General features: G+C 45.6%; 1 protein-coding gene across 2 annotated transcripts in view; it reads left to right on the forward strand.

Moving 5' to 3' along the window:
- Positions 1 to 9,035, forward strand: part of LOC135914006 (uncharacterized) — a 211,481-nt gene extending 202,446 nt beyond the window's left edge. For both annotated transcript variants that reach the window (XR_011507510.1, XR_011507511.1), the window contains one exon: positions 8,946 to 9,035. The gene's annotated coding sequence lies outside the window, so the exon portion shown is untranslated. The remainder of the gene's footprint in view (positions 1 to 8,945) is intronic.
- The last annotated feature ends 5,603 nt before the right edge of the window (positions 9,036 to 14,638 follow it).

Below are 14,638 nucleotides of genomic sequence, written 5' to 3' on the forward strand. Positions count from 1 at the left end.
TCGGACGGAGTTTACATATACGTGGGTGCAACATAGCGTAACCTAGAACGCAAATGAACTACTCCTGGGCAGAAGGAAACAGCGCGCTTGCAGCTGCCGGCTTCTGCCAACGCCAGTTTGAATAGGAGTACCGCTGATAGCGGTTGAGGTGACGTACATTGGTGGTGTTGAGATGAGGCCGACGGGCAACCATCCACCTTATTCAGCACTCAGTTAAACATCAGATAACGTAAGCTTGCCGTTTGCTGCCCGGTCGGCTCTAACCAGTTGAAATAATACCAGCTCAGCTAGCAAAAAGGCTTCTGTGCGAATAGCATGCCATAGCCGCGCTCGAATGCAGAAGCACGCTGCTTCCCACTCGACAGGTTTGCTCTCTTACGCCGCTGTGTCCCTACCTAAGAAATTGTCATTCGGGGTGCATCCGTGTGGGGCTGCAGCGTCATTTTTAGTGCCAAGATGCGGCAGCTATGGAATAATTTTAGTTTCTAGGACTTGAGAAAACAATAATGCGTGAACGTCGAACATGCTGAATGGCGTGTTCAAAAGCGCATTATAGCAGGCTAAACCCGACCTAACAAGTACGAGGAGCAAATATCAAAGAAAAGAACTTCTTTTTGAGACAATAACATTGGCACTTTATCTACATGGGCCCACGTTATTTCATCCATCGCTGTCTGCGATCTGAGGAGATTCAGTTTTGCATGAATGCTCAAAAGATTGGGCATCCGTTTCGTTACGGCTGCCACCCGCTGTTACGTGGACAGGTTTTCGCGACCTTCAATAGTGCCTGCTTGGAGCTCGAACCAAGTTGACCATCCGAGCTGGTCGAGCAAAGGAAACAAGGTGATGTAAAAACAATAACAGAAGCTTAATTCATCAATGTGAGTGAGCAGTGGGCTCCCAGACAAAAACATAAAGGAACGTTTGGCATGCGTGCTCCTGCACACGTGGGCAGATATGCGTCCGCTCGTGTCGTCTCGCTGGTCTTATGCCATCCACCATCTGGGCAACCTCGTTCTCTCGTGCTCCCTGGTAGCGGGCCTTGTGAGGACATGTCGCGTCAATTCACACAGAATAACACAGATAGAAACCAATCTTTGTCGCACAAAGTTTAAATGTAGGTCATGTTGGGTTAATCCCCACGAAGGAACACAGAGAGAAACCGGTCGCACACACACCCGACGGACACATTTGTTCAAATTGCCGAGCGTGACGATTAGAGAAGTCCTGCCTCAGGCGTTTGGCATCCGTTCCATGCATTGCCCCACAAACTGAGTCGTAATTGACCTTAATTCAAAGCCAGCATCGGGAAGGAATCCTTCTTTTTCACGATGCATCGAGGTAGCGTGGCCGACTAGGCTAGTCACTTTCTGCATAAATATCACGATGTTCTCGTTTGGTACCTGCACACGAATGTCCAGGAGAGATTCCGCTCTATATTCACGCACGATGCTAGTGAAGTTGTCTAAGAAGGTGTTGCAAAAGAGGCTCCACGCTGTCAGAGAGGACTCTCGATTCCCGAACCGAGTCCTGGCTGCGTCTGATAAGGAGAAATAGACGTGACGATGCTTGTCGTCCCAGTTGTTGAGCATAGCGGCCTGTTCGTATGTCTGCAGCGAGCTTCGGGGACCTCCAAACGATCATGCATGGGTGGTCGGCGGCTCCGAGTCGCTGCAGGTCGATCACTGTAGGTGGCACTGCACTTGGGCTTCTCACTTGGCCATGATCTTCTTCGTCTTATCAGGCAGAAGTCGGTACTTCAGTAGCAGTCCTTCCTTCGTGCGGCAAGTTCGCAGCTCTGCAGCCAAATGGACATTACCTTCACAACTTGCCGTTTGCTTGCAGCTTGCATTGGAGGTCCGGTGCACATCGAACCATCTTCACAGGATGTCACGTTCTAGTGACGAGGAAAAATCGAGTTTAACGATTTATTCAACAAAATTGTGGCTAGGAAAGCAGGCGTTACTCAACGCAACAACGATAAGGGTAGGCACAGTCGTCAGTTGTCGAAATGTAATTCATGGGTCGAATGCGTCAGCTATTAATGTTCGACCGATCATAGATCCCACAGTAATCACTGGGGCTGGCGTGCGTTATACGATGCACACATTTCGCGTCGCGCTTGTAATCTGATTAGACACGGCTCTCTCACTATAGAATCAGTGAGAACATTCGAGAACATTCGAGAAGATCATCGTCATCATAATCATCATCATCGTCGACATCATCATCAGCCTGGCTACCCCCACTGCAGGGCAAAGGCTTCTTCCGTACTTCTCCAACTACTCCGGTCATGAGCTAATTGCGGCAACGTTGTGTCTGCAAACTTGATCTCATCCGTCCACCTAAAGTTCTGCCGCCCCCTGCTACCCTTCCATTCTCTTGGAATCCAGTCCGTAACCCCTAATGATTACCGGTTATCTTCCCTCCCCATTACGTGCCCCGCCCATGCCCATTTCTTTTTCTTGATTTCAACTAAGGTGTCATTACGTGCCGTTTGTTCCCTCACTGCAATCTGCTCTCTTCTTATCCCTGAATGTTACACGCATCATTCTTCTTTCCAAAGCTCACTTCGTTGTCCTCAAAGTACGGTGAACCCTTTCGTAAGCCTCCCCGTTTCTGCCCCATGGGTTGGCACTGGTAAGACACAGCTGTTATACACTTTTCTCTTGAGGGATAATGGCAACCTGCAGTTCATGATCTGTGAATGCCTTCCAAACGCACCCCAGCCCATTCTTCTTCTTATTATTTCAGACTCATCATCCACATCCGCGGTCACTTCCTGCCCTAAGCAGATGTATTCCCTTACCACTTCCAGTGCCTCGCTACCTATCGTAAACTGCTATTCTCTTCCGAGACTGTTGAACGTTACGTTAGTTTTCTGGAGATAAATTTTTAGACCAACCCTTCTGCTCGGCCTCTCCAGGTCTGTAAGCAATTCGAGAATGAGTGAGAATGAGAATGAGAGTGACTTCAAGAAGTTAACATACCATTAAGACGCGCGTTGCTCCTAGCGATAGCCTACTTACAGTTATTAGCCGGTGAAAAATCGTCACCGAAAAAAGACGGGCTAGTGCGTGTGTCCCTATCGACTTGTCCGAGAGGGAAACTACGTTTGCCGTGAATGCATGCGCAAGGTGCTCACTTAGAATTCAGTTGTTGCCAGAAGCCCCCGGTTTTTTAGAATTGGTACGAATGTACCACGACCTTGTGCTCAGTTGTTTCCCATAGGTTTTCATCTACAAAGGGCGCCCTATAAAGATTTGTGAGGGTCTCGAGTCGAGACCCTCGCTTAGTCAAGTATCCGCTGCTTATGTGGGAGGTAGACGAGTGCTGCCGGCGGGTACCTACAGCTATAATAGGTACAAGCGCACTGCCGGCCTGGTGCTCTGCAACAACGGGAGTTGTAGACGCTTGGAAGGACCTATTGGTGGTTGGCCGCATAAGGCCGCCAGAAAAGCGAGCCCTTAAAAATTGGCTATTTCAGTTAGCCAAAATTTAAGTCAAGAACGACTAGGGAGCCAACTTCAAATCTCATCAACCGAACACTCCCGAAATGTCGCCAGCTTGGCGGAAAGTAGCCACCAACGGGACCCAGTAGTAGTCCCAATGGCCAGTGGGCCCCAGAGCGCAGTTCTTTAATAAGAGCTAAGTGTTTTAAGAAGCATGTGGAACCTTACAAAGTGACACGGGCCCCTCACCTTATCTTCTCGTACTAGAAGCAGATACGTGACCTGCAACACTATAGGCACAGTGGCCATGCATGTGGCGTCGATACTGAAAGTCCACGGTGGCGTTGCTTTGCCGGTGGCCTGAACGCAGCTGAAGTATCTTAAACTTGGTATCACAATAAAAAGATGTATCTACTCACCTGAAATGAAATTTCACCGAACAAGATAAGCCGACAGCGCTCACAGCGATAAAGCGCTGTCCCTGTGTATCCGTTTCTTTTTACGTCGTGCGTACAAATTCCATTATGGATTCAAACCAACTAGCCCGCCAACGTGTTTTAACCATTACGAAGGTTATGTCCATTGCAGTGCATTGTTTTATTCCGCTGCTTGACGGGCATAGCCCCAATGTGTTTGAAGCTCTGGTTCAGGCTTCTGCCCAGAACTCACTTAATTACGCATGTATAAAAGGCTTAGCGGGCATCTTACATCTCCTAACACATTTAGGAGCAATAAGAGCAGCGCTGTAATCAAAGTATTGGATGCACTTTACTGCGATGCACGCCGCATGTGTAGCATCGTGGCCTTTCCTTGCCGCAGTTTACAACAGCACCGTAAATTGTTTGGCATGCACTTTACGAAGGTACATAAATTTAACTCAAATTCTTTTGCTGGTTCAATTTTAAAACTAAGGGGATAAATTTCGTGGTAAGGTAATTTAGTTACACGTATGTGAAATCACTTTCTGGTAGCCATCGAATCCCGTGTTAGACAGAGGAGAGCAGGTTGAGCGTGTTCAGTAACTAAAAAGAAAACAGGGCAGACTCAAATAATATGCTTACTTGGGCCAGTTGGTACATGTCTGAAAAACGTTAAGAGCTCAACGAACGATACGTGCACACTGAAACCGACGAAGCGCCCGTCCTATTCTTAGCCCTGTTACTCTTTTTTTGCTGTCGCTTTTAGCACACTCAGTTGTAGCTGACAGTTGCGCAATTGGAAGTATAGCAAGCGTGTCAGCGCGGTGGCTTTCTGGTGGGAAAAAATTTAAGGGTTTCCATTCCCCCTGTCGAGGCATGCACCTGCGGTGCAATGACGACCTTACTGAAGTACGTAATATGTTTGTAATATGTAGCATGCGATAAAACAGAAACGTACCGTGGCGTAACGGTTAACGTATCGGGCTTCTGTGCTAGAGATGATTTGTTCAAATCAGGCCTCAGAAGGTCTTTAATATATTATTTAGACTGATACATTGAGAACATAACGGGGACCAGTGACTGCACTACCTGAAACATCGGTTCAAAAAAACGCTGCCATACCATCGCGAGATGCTCCACAAACATTTTCTTGGCTTAGGCAAGAATGCTTCGCAATAAAAATATTGGGTGCCAATTACTTTTATGCAGCCGCAACGAAAAGCCATTCAACCTATCGAAGTGCCGATTCCGCTCACTCAAGTGCAGGAGGACAAGATTTGTGCAAACGGCGGTCCGTAGAAAATTATTGAATCAATGCCTAAATGGCTACGAAAACTGCAATGAAATTCACAACTGTTAAAATCATATTCCATTGAAAATGCGTACCATAATGTGCGCCTTTTTTATTTGTTCTCATGGTACTGCGTGGCCATCGTTTCCGCGATAACCATATTTATATGCGACAATATGAGAACTAAAGCGATACATAAAAAAACGAATTAGCGCAGAAATGTTACGCCGCCACATGATTTCGCTACTGACGTTTCACGAACGGTACGCAGTGGGATGTCGCAACGAATTACTCACAGAGAATATCATGCATGATCAAGGAAATGGGTTCAATACGAGTACTTACCTGTGCATCCAAGCTGTGGTTTCTAATGTCAATTTCATTTCAATGTCATGGCGGATCTTTTTGCTTTTCAAACTGGCACTTCTGCCCGAAAGGAGAACCACTTACTGCATTGCAGAGGTGGGGCTTGAACTTCTTGGCCGACGTTCTCAGGCTAACGCGGATGCGACATATGCGCGTGCGCGAACACTTCTGGGTTTAAATTGAAATAAATCTTTGAACTGAATTGAATTCTGGGGTGTTACGTACCAAACGCACGGTCTGATTATTAGGCACGCCGTAGTAGGGAGCTCTGAAAATTGGGACCACCTGGGCTTCCTTAACGAGCACCTAAATCTATGTAAACGAATGTTTTCGTATTTCACCCCCATCGAAACGCGCCCGCCGTTGCCGGGATTCGGTAACTGTTTACTAAAATCGAATAGGAAAGCACTAGACTAGAAACTATTTATAGAGACATCAGAACACTACGAGTCATAAATTACAACGCTGTTATATTTGTATTCTTTCTCTTTGCCGAATCTCCACCAAATTCCCTTTCCGAGGAGCTTGCGCGTATATTTCAGAGCATCCCCAACGTCAACCTCGTCCCATCGTTCGTCAACCACACTGTGGTGCGCGCAGTGTGCCCACAACGGGGTTTCAGGGCGATTTCATCCGTACTTCTGACATCTCGATGCCGTTGTCCGGAACCCTTTGCAGTGCAATGGGTCTCGTGTCTCACAGCCTCGCAAGACACAGCCTCGCAAGGAAAAACTCTTCCACGCACACTGGGGCATCTTCCTCGTTCGTGGATTGCCTTAGCACGGGTGCGGTCGAGCGGCGACGGGTTGCATTCAAAGCCATGGCACTCCTTTCGCGAATTGAACATCGGAAGCCTCGACTAACAGTCAACCCACTTACGCAGTCTCCGTAAACAGCAGCTTACCAACCCCTCGACAGCTGTAACTCTCCGCCGCCGTCTTGGTGTCCAACCGCACGTCTATTTTGTCCGCACAGCATGGCCTTTACGTGTCGTCGCCCGCACAAACAAAGCTGAACTCTCCTAGCATTTATATTCTTAGGCAATTTATTATCTAATTAGTCTGAAAAGCTGTAGAAAACGCATTCACTATGGACGCTGTCTCGAAATTCTGCGCAATAATTTCGTCAAGAACTTAAGACCTCGTATGAGGAACTTCAAAAATTGATTGATGTAGCAATATAACCCACACACGACATGAATAAGCATATAGCATCTAATTATGCAAATCTACAGCGTTTCCGAACTACCATGCACCAAGATTTGAAAATATGGAAAAGCCACGTAGCTAGGCAGAACCAAGGTAATGTTGTTTGCCGTCGCTTGGAGATACTCGGATTATGCTTTGAATTCTGCCTAATCATATACTTGTTCCTAATTAGGTATTCAACTTCTGAAAAGACAACATGAAAAGGTCCCGATACACCTTTCTGTTGATCATTACATGCGACATGAAAGTGTATTTTTCCGGGCATAAAAGAAGCCCGCGTATAAACTCGAGATGGCCAAGCGACTGACCGCTCCAGTTACCCTGCGTGTATTCACGGGCTTCTTTCACGTTCGAAAAAAAACACTTTTACGTGGCACATATCGAGCAATATAAAGCTTACCGGGAGCTTTTCATGTTGCTTTGCACTTTTATCACTGACACATTTCGTGTAGTTTTATTATTTGAAAAGTTAACTGATTACTTACTCGTTATTATGTAATTAGTCGAAATGCAAAAATTATCCTGAGTATCTTCAAGCGACGGCAAACAACATTACCTCGGTTCTGTCCGGCTACGTAGAACTAGCATATCTTAAAATCTTTGTGCATGATAGTCGAGTCACCCGGCATTCGGAGGCCCTCGGCGACACCGGCGGCGACAAAGACGACGGAAATTCGCTTGCAGTGCCCACGTAATTGCTGTAGCAATAAATAATCAGGAAAACAATGGCGCTGCAGATGAAGAACCTAGCACAGAATCTGCATCAATGAGGTAGGAATGGCGAGAACGTTTCAGTGCGGGGAAGTTAGTGATGCTTTGAGCACTTAACAAACGCTTCGCGTCGGTATACCAAAACTTTAGTTACTCTCGTCACGTAAAGCCAAGATTTGCTTTTCGCATGAACGGAAATTTAAACAATACACCTTAAAAAGGGATTTTTCTGGACAACTGCTTATAATAGGAGATGCTTAGTACTATTCCACGGCAGGCAAACCAGTCTACAATGGCAATGTATCTTAGGTTTATGGATGCCTGCAATCAATTCAGGAAAGCTCCAAGGGGACATTTGTGCTATACACTATGCCGAAATAATACGGCTCATAATCCACTCAAATACGTAATATGGCCGGTTTACTTTGTCGTTCTTGCCATTGCGAATAACTCAAAATAATGATTTAATGAGAGGAACGAATAGAAATTCACCTAATTCTGCGCGACCATCTTTTAAAACAATATTCAGTCTGCTGCACTCAGATAAAGAACGCACGACAGGCAGGGCAACTCGTCACTTTGCTAAAGGGTCGCTTAATGTAAAAAAATACCATTTTCCATTTTATCAGCCACAGATATGCTCTTACGATATGCGAGGAGCAGACGACAAAATTTGAAAGCGATTTTGTTTAGCGAACCTCGCCATGTTTCCATGACCACGTGGCGGTTCTCTAGCCTAGTAGGCCAACCAATTGCAGCGGAGGATGCGCACGACATTACCGGTGGGTTCCCTGCAGCAACACCAGAATGCGCTAGTCTGCGTTCATTGAAAGAAAGCAGGGACGAGAATGATATGACCGGGCGTGTTACAAGCATAGATAATGGTTCAAGGTAGGCAGAGAAGTATTGAGGGAAAAAAAGGTTAAAAGATGTATATAAAAATGCTAGGATGAAAAGCAGATACATCATACCTGAGCATCTCAAAAGGTTAGGTTACTGTTGTCACCTCACATTTCGAGGGGGATGCAAAAATCATCTTCATCATCATGGCCGCAGTGGTGGCAGCCGTGTGCGGGAAAGAAAAAAGGGAACCAGAAAGCTCGTGCGAGTGTATGCACAGCCGCGGTGGAGGCATTGCATTAATTCTTCAGCATGTGTGAGTAAAGGCTTCCATGTCACTGTGCGCGGTTTTTCAATGAACACAAACTCGCGTTCTGACTCTTTATGCTCTAAGCTTTAAAAATGAGGCGCGTATTCGCTTGTTTTCTGAAATAATATTCACTGTGGAAATCGCCAGCTTAATTATTGTTTGCCATGGAGGATATGGAAGGAGCTGAATTATGCCTGTGTATGGAGGAAAAATATTCTCCAAACTCGGAGTCAGATATACACCGTTCGGCGTGAGTGCCAGTGTTTCACAGCTCCGCAATGTAAGTTGTCACTTTAATTATGTCCTGAGGACCATGGCACTAATAATAGCTCGTTGTTTTTCTCGCAGGTACAAGACGGCTCGTAAAGAACCGAAGACGCCGTTCTAACGCGCCAGAAGCCCTCCTATAGGGGCGACATTCATCCCTCTTCATAAGCGCATGTGGGACACATTGCCTTGTATTGTACGACATATGATGTATCAAGTCCCAGTTAATGCTCGCGCCTAGGTTCTTTCAGATATTTGCATTCTAGGTGTGAACACTTATAGCTGAAATATATGACCACAGCTTAGTACACATATTAAAGGTATGTTAAACAGCCATTTGAATCGCTTCCAGTTGGGCTCAAAAGAGCTACGTTGCGTTCATTAGTTGCGTCAGCGAAAGCTTGGCGAGGAATATTGCAGGTGCTATTCTGATGAGATATCATCGGTGAGTCTATCAAAATTGTGTAATTTGTTTTGTTGTACATGACGTAGAACTCATAGCGTTAATTGTAGCTCGAAATCTATCACCCAAATTACGGGGTACGCAGGCTTGTTGTGGGCAACAATCCGACATCATTTTCAATATCAACCGATTCAATCTTGTTCAATATCTTAGTTAAGTACGGAACTTTTTTTGCGCAATATGGCAAATATCACAAAGAAAAATTAGTTTGTCATAAAGTAAACACATTTGTTGGGTACTGCCATTCAAAATTTTATTTCTTATTGAAGGAAGCTGTTCACTTTTCACAAATGACTTTGAAGGCTCGCGTGTTGTTCTATTTACTGTTGAGTCTTGGCAACGTTTCTTTTGCTGCACAAAATGTCTCAGCGAATGGAAAATATGGTCAGCTCTTTGCCACTCTACAGTCGCATATTTGGAGGACCGAAGCGATAGCACTGGCTACCCGGCAAGGCTACTGGAATTCCCACAATCTCATGTTGCTCCGTGAGTTGCCCTACACCGTAACTATGTGGCCGCTTCCGACAAGAACTTATTCTGACTACATTCAAGCAAACATTCTTGCGGGTATCAAGACAAACGTGCTTGCACTATATCTTGATCCGAACACGTCACCATATCTAAGGCTGTGTCCCAGGCGCCCCTCTGATTTTTCTTTGGTTGACTGTTTCCTGATTGAAGAAAATGAATCGGAACGAGCAGCATTGAGTCGCGATTTTCGGGTGAGGTACACGAGAACGTTGTCTTGCGAGATTAATAGAGTCTGCAAGGCAAAAGGGAGCGGAATACCATGTGTACTCCTTTCACGGCCGAGCGATTTCTCAGCATCGATTAGAGAATGCCGCCCTAATTACGTGAAAAATAATTTCAGAGATTTCCTTCGAAGTGAACTTAGCAACCAAGTGATATATGTCGGCTGCGCTCAACAGCCAGAGCTGAACTTTGATTGCATGTCAGGGAGCACTGGATTTATCTTAAAGGCCCTTCATTTTTACAATGTTACCTTAAAATTCTACTTCACCAATGCCACCAAGACGGCTTTGTTGGAGCTCTCACTGGGCAATCTTGACATCGTGGGAAACGAGATTGCTATTAGCGATGGAATTGCTTCATTGTTTGCCATCGATCAAATTACTTTTGAAGACAGTGATATGTCCTACGTCAAAAGGCCCAACTCTGTCTTGACGTCTTTCGTGAATATCCTAGTCGAGTCAAAAGTTGGTTTAGGTCTTCTTCTCGTTGGCCTCTTGTGCACGTCACTTGTGTTAAGCGCTGCTGACCGTGGAGAAAGAAATCACTTGCAGTTCGGCACCGTAATGGGCTACATTCTGTTCCTTCTGGCCTCTTTTTATGCAACTTCTTCACCGATTCCTCGTAGAAGAAGTTTTCCGTTGACACGCGCCATGGCGTACAGCGTATGGTTCATAGCCATTCTTCCCCTTTCAAACTATTTGCGCAGCGAACTTGTTTCTCGGCTCAGTGTACGCTCTCAGGGAGATGGTATGGATACACTCGAAAAAGTAGAGGAAGCGCTTAGCAGCAAGGCCATCACTCCGTGTCTTCGCATTGGCACTATGACGCATCTCACCGTTATACGGAACCTGAGCTACACGAAATTCCACAGTAAGCTGCGCATAGCCTTCTACGCGGCGAAAGATAGAGAGTCCTTGGAGTCCATAGAACCAGCACAATGTCTGTCATGTGCGCAACAAAAGGACCATGTCTGTATTACAGGGGGGCTTTCAATTTGTTTAAAGAAAATGAGTCGTGGATTTGTTGTATCAAGAGATACGGTAAACCTGGTACTGGGTGGAATGGTCCTTCGTAAGAACTTTGCGCTTAGGGTAGCCTTCCGTAATTTGGTACGCAGAGTTCGTGAAGCAGGATTTTTCAGCCAAACTAAGTCGTGTTTCGGAGAGCCTGAGATTGATGACAACCCTGATAGTGAGCAGCAGTCAGAGCAGCTAACTGAGCTCAGTCAGTTCCTAGTGCTTTTTGTTATATTACTAGCTGCGTCTAGCGCAGTTTTTATGCTTGAGCTGATAATTGGCAATTTGTAATACTCGCTCATGACAACTATTTGCTTCATTTAAAGGTCTTCTTCAGCGATCTAGAAAGTCTAGTTTTGTTTGAAGGAGTACTGAGGCTCTCGTTTTTTCTACTTTAATAAGTAATTGATGACCCAATAATCACGGCGCGAAAGCTCATTTACTTAAGAGTATGACAGATAATCATTTGGTGAGTTGTTTTACCGATGCATCCAAGTTTCGATTTCAGAGAGCAACGAGATAGGTCAGAGAAGGAACGTGCTTGCACGTGCTTTGCAATGTACTCGCCACCATCGTCGTCCTCCAGCGGCGACGATTTCGTGCAAGTGGTAGCCACCACCGTGGCCAATCTATTTAAATTCTACCCACTAGAAAGCAGCTACTACGATATTGTGACCGGGGACAGCAAGGACTAATCTGAAGTCCTACATATCGGTCACGTTCAATGGCCAGTAAGCGCAGTCAAGCTGATAATGCGGCAAATCTGCGGACACGACAAAAACTGCCGCTTCGCTCTACAGCTGCAGCTAGACGGAGAGCGTCCCACTACAAGTAACAAGCGAAAAGAAGAGCACGTGCAAGCAACATGGCAGCCAACGAAAATTTGTGACATAGCGTTAAAAGCAACAAGCAAAAAGAAGAGCGCATGCAAGCAGCATGGCAACCAACGAAAATTTTTGACGTAGCGTTTTCTGGGTCGTTAACAATCCTTCCTTAATGTCGATGTTGCGAAGTGCTGCGTTTCGGTGTTGACTCCGCCCACGTACTTGATAGTTGATTTTAAATATGTTCTAAGCTACCTTCGCCGGTAATGTTTTGCAGACGACGTGTCTGTGCACACATAAATCTATCTGACGCGTTGTCTGCTCTTCAAAATTTGTGCAAGTACTCCTTAAGGTCCTCAAACAGCTCCTCTCTCGGTACCAGTAAACGAATTTGCATTTCTATGTGTTTTCACTCCTTTTGGCGTGAAAACACAGTGGCGTCTATAGTACATCCGTACAATGAAACAGCGGTAAGGGCATAGTCTCCTTGAAAACGAAAAGGGTAATATTATGAAAATAGCTGGGATGAAAGTTGCACATTTCTATTGCGTAGTTGACTTGTTCTTATACTCCATTTTTTAACCACTGCGACTCCACTTAGAAAATCGAAACTGTGCTGGATATGTCCCATTCATCAGTTCATTTTGTTGAATTATTCTCACCCCGCAGCCATCATTATAAGACCATTTTTTAATCCTGAGCTCCACCGTTACCGTAAGACGAAAAACACCAAACTTTACCGCCCTTCTGACTGCAGAATAAAGTCATGCCCATGCGGCAAAAAAACTGTACGCTCTCAATACTCAGCTGTTACGGAACTTCCACTTTCTGGAATGTTTTACGAATCGTTGGTACGCTTTTGAGTCACTGAAAGTGTGTTTCTCCGTGTATTAGGGAGAATGCAGCAGGCATTACTGTTATATACTAAGAAGGCATTGTGCCACTTTTGGCAAATGATGTATTCGCCACTTCTCAGATGCCACGCTGACATCTTCAAAAACAGATTATTGCAGGGACACCTAATTTCGCTGCATCTATACTTAAGAAGCAGCTAATTTGCCATCTTCTATTTGGCTGCAGCCTGTGCGGCTTCGAAGACGTTACAAGTCCCTTTGCCAAACTTTGCACAGGTTGGTCACCTAACATTTTTGAGCGAGAATTCGTCCATCTTTTGTCGCCGCCACCGCTTCCATTGGTCAAGCTGTCGCTAGTTGTTTCCTGAATATTATGGCGTGTGCTACTCTGGCAAAACAGTACTGCTGGTTTTCGTACTGAAATTTTTCATATGCAAGAAAGTTTGAGTACATTTATAGAACTCTAGCAGTCTAAGAAAATTCAAAAGGAGCCTCTCCCAAGCGACAACAGGTCGCTAAATGGAAATTATTGACTGTCAAAGCACCTCCCTGCTTTTACACTGCTCTCATCACAGAAGTAAGAAGCAGCGCTTACTAAGGAACAAATTGCCTTCCTATAATGCAGGCCCTTAGTGATAAACATGATTTTCCTATCACTACGGCTGACGCTGATATGGACAATATTGCACTTTAGTTGAGAACGAAGCTCGCTCATTTTTTACAGAAGACAAGAAGAGCGAGGTTGCCCAAGTTAGCCATTCGTTGTTCTTGGAGCCATAACAAGCCAATCTTTAGCCGGAATCATCTCACGCCAATAAAAACGACTCTTTTCGCAGCCTCCAGGAATGCAACGCTTGAAAACCGAAAGTTCGTTTGACGTGACAACTATATCATTCAGACGGAAGATCAGACAGAGGCTGCATTTGTCGGATTTACATCGTCAAGCATCTAAGCACATTTCAGTAATAACTGAAGTCACTTTTCAATTACCCCAGCTACTGTTTCGTAGTTCTGGCAGTGTGGTTTTGTTTCCGGCCAAGTGAAATTGCTATTAGAAGAGAGATCACCTGCGTTTTGTCGCCGTAATTCAAACTTTTGCAGTGTGTTCTCACGTGCCATGATGTTGAAGAATGTTCCTTGATCAAAAGTGAAAAATTGCCGACTTGGCTAAATGCAGAGCGCGAACAGCAGTGACACAAGCTAGGGTATGGCGAAAGCGTGAGAACGAAAATGTAGTGCTGCGCAAGACGGGCTCTGCGACGACGAAGGCTAGTCACCGATGACGTCACTGATACCATATATGGAAGCGAAGTGCTGCATGAGCAGATGTCTATCTACAGCGAATGCTGTGAACCGCAGCCATGCGTGACGCACGCGCTGCCTCTCGCCATCTCCTCAGTAGCCAGGCAGTCGTGCCCCACGCCACGCCGTTTGCTGCGTGCCGCACGCGACTGATGGTCCGCGCCAGTTAATATATCGCGATATGAAAACACGTATGGAGCTGCACTCAACTTTTGCACTAGGGAACACCGTAATTGTCGGTGAAGATTTTTTGTCATTGTCAATAAACATTCCTGAAACATGCATAACCCGTTCACAAGCTATATACAATTACAGGCGCTGATTCAGGAGGATGAGCACTGCAGGGTGACACATGCTTATATACATTTAGGAATCCCATCACTATCTTACCACCGTGGCACGTACCCATTTTGGAAAATTGGGCACCAAGGGGAACACACCAAGTGGTATACGTTTCCGATGGCCCATGGGAATGGCCCATATTTTCGGACTGCCATACGCACAGGCACAGGCGAAATTTTCTGCCACCCCTGCTGCTGAATACGCCCTCATTTTTACACTG

Source organism: Dermacentor albipictus, chromosome 7, assembly GCF_038994185.2.
Source record: "Dermacentor albipictus isolate Rhodes 1998 colony chromosome 7, USDA_Dalb.pri_finalv2, whole genome shotgun sequence".
NCBI lineage: Eukaryota > Metazoa > Arthropoda > Arachnida > Ixodida > Ixodidae > Dermacentor > Dermacentor albipictus.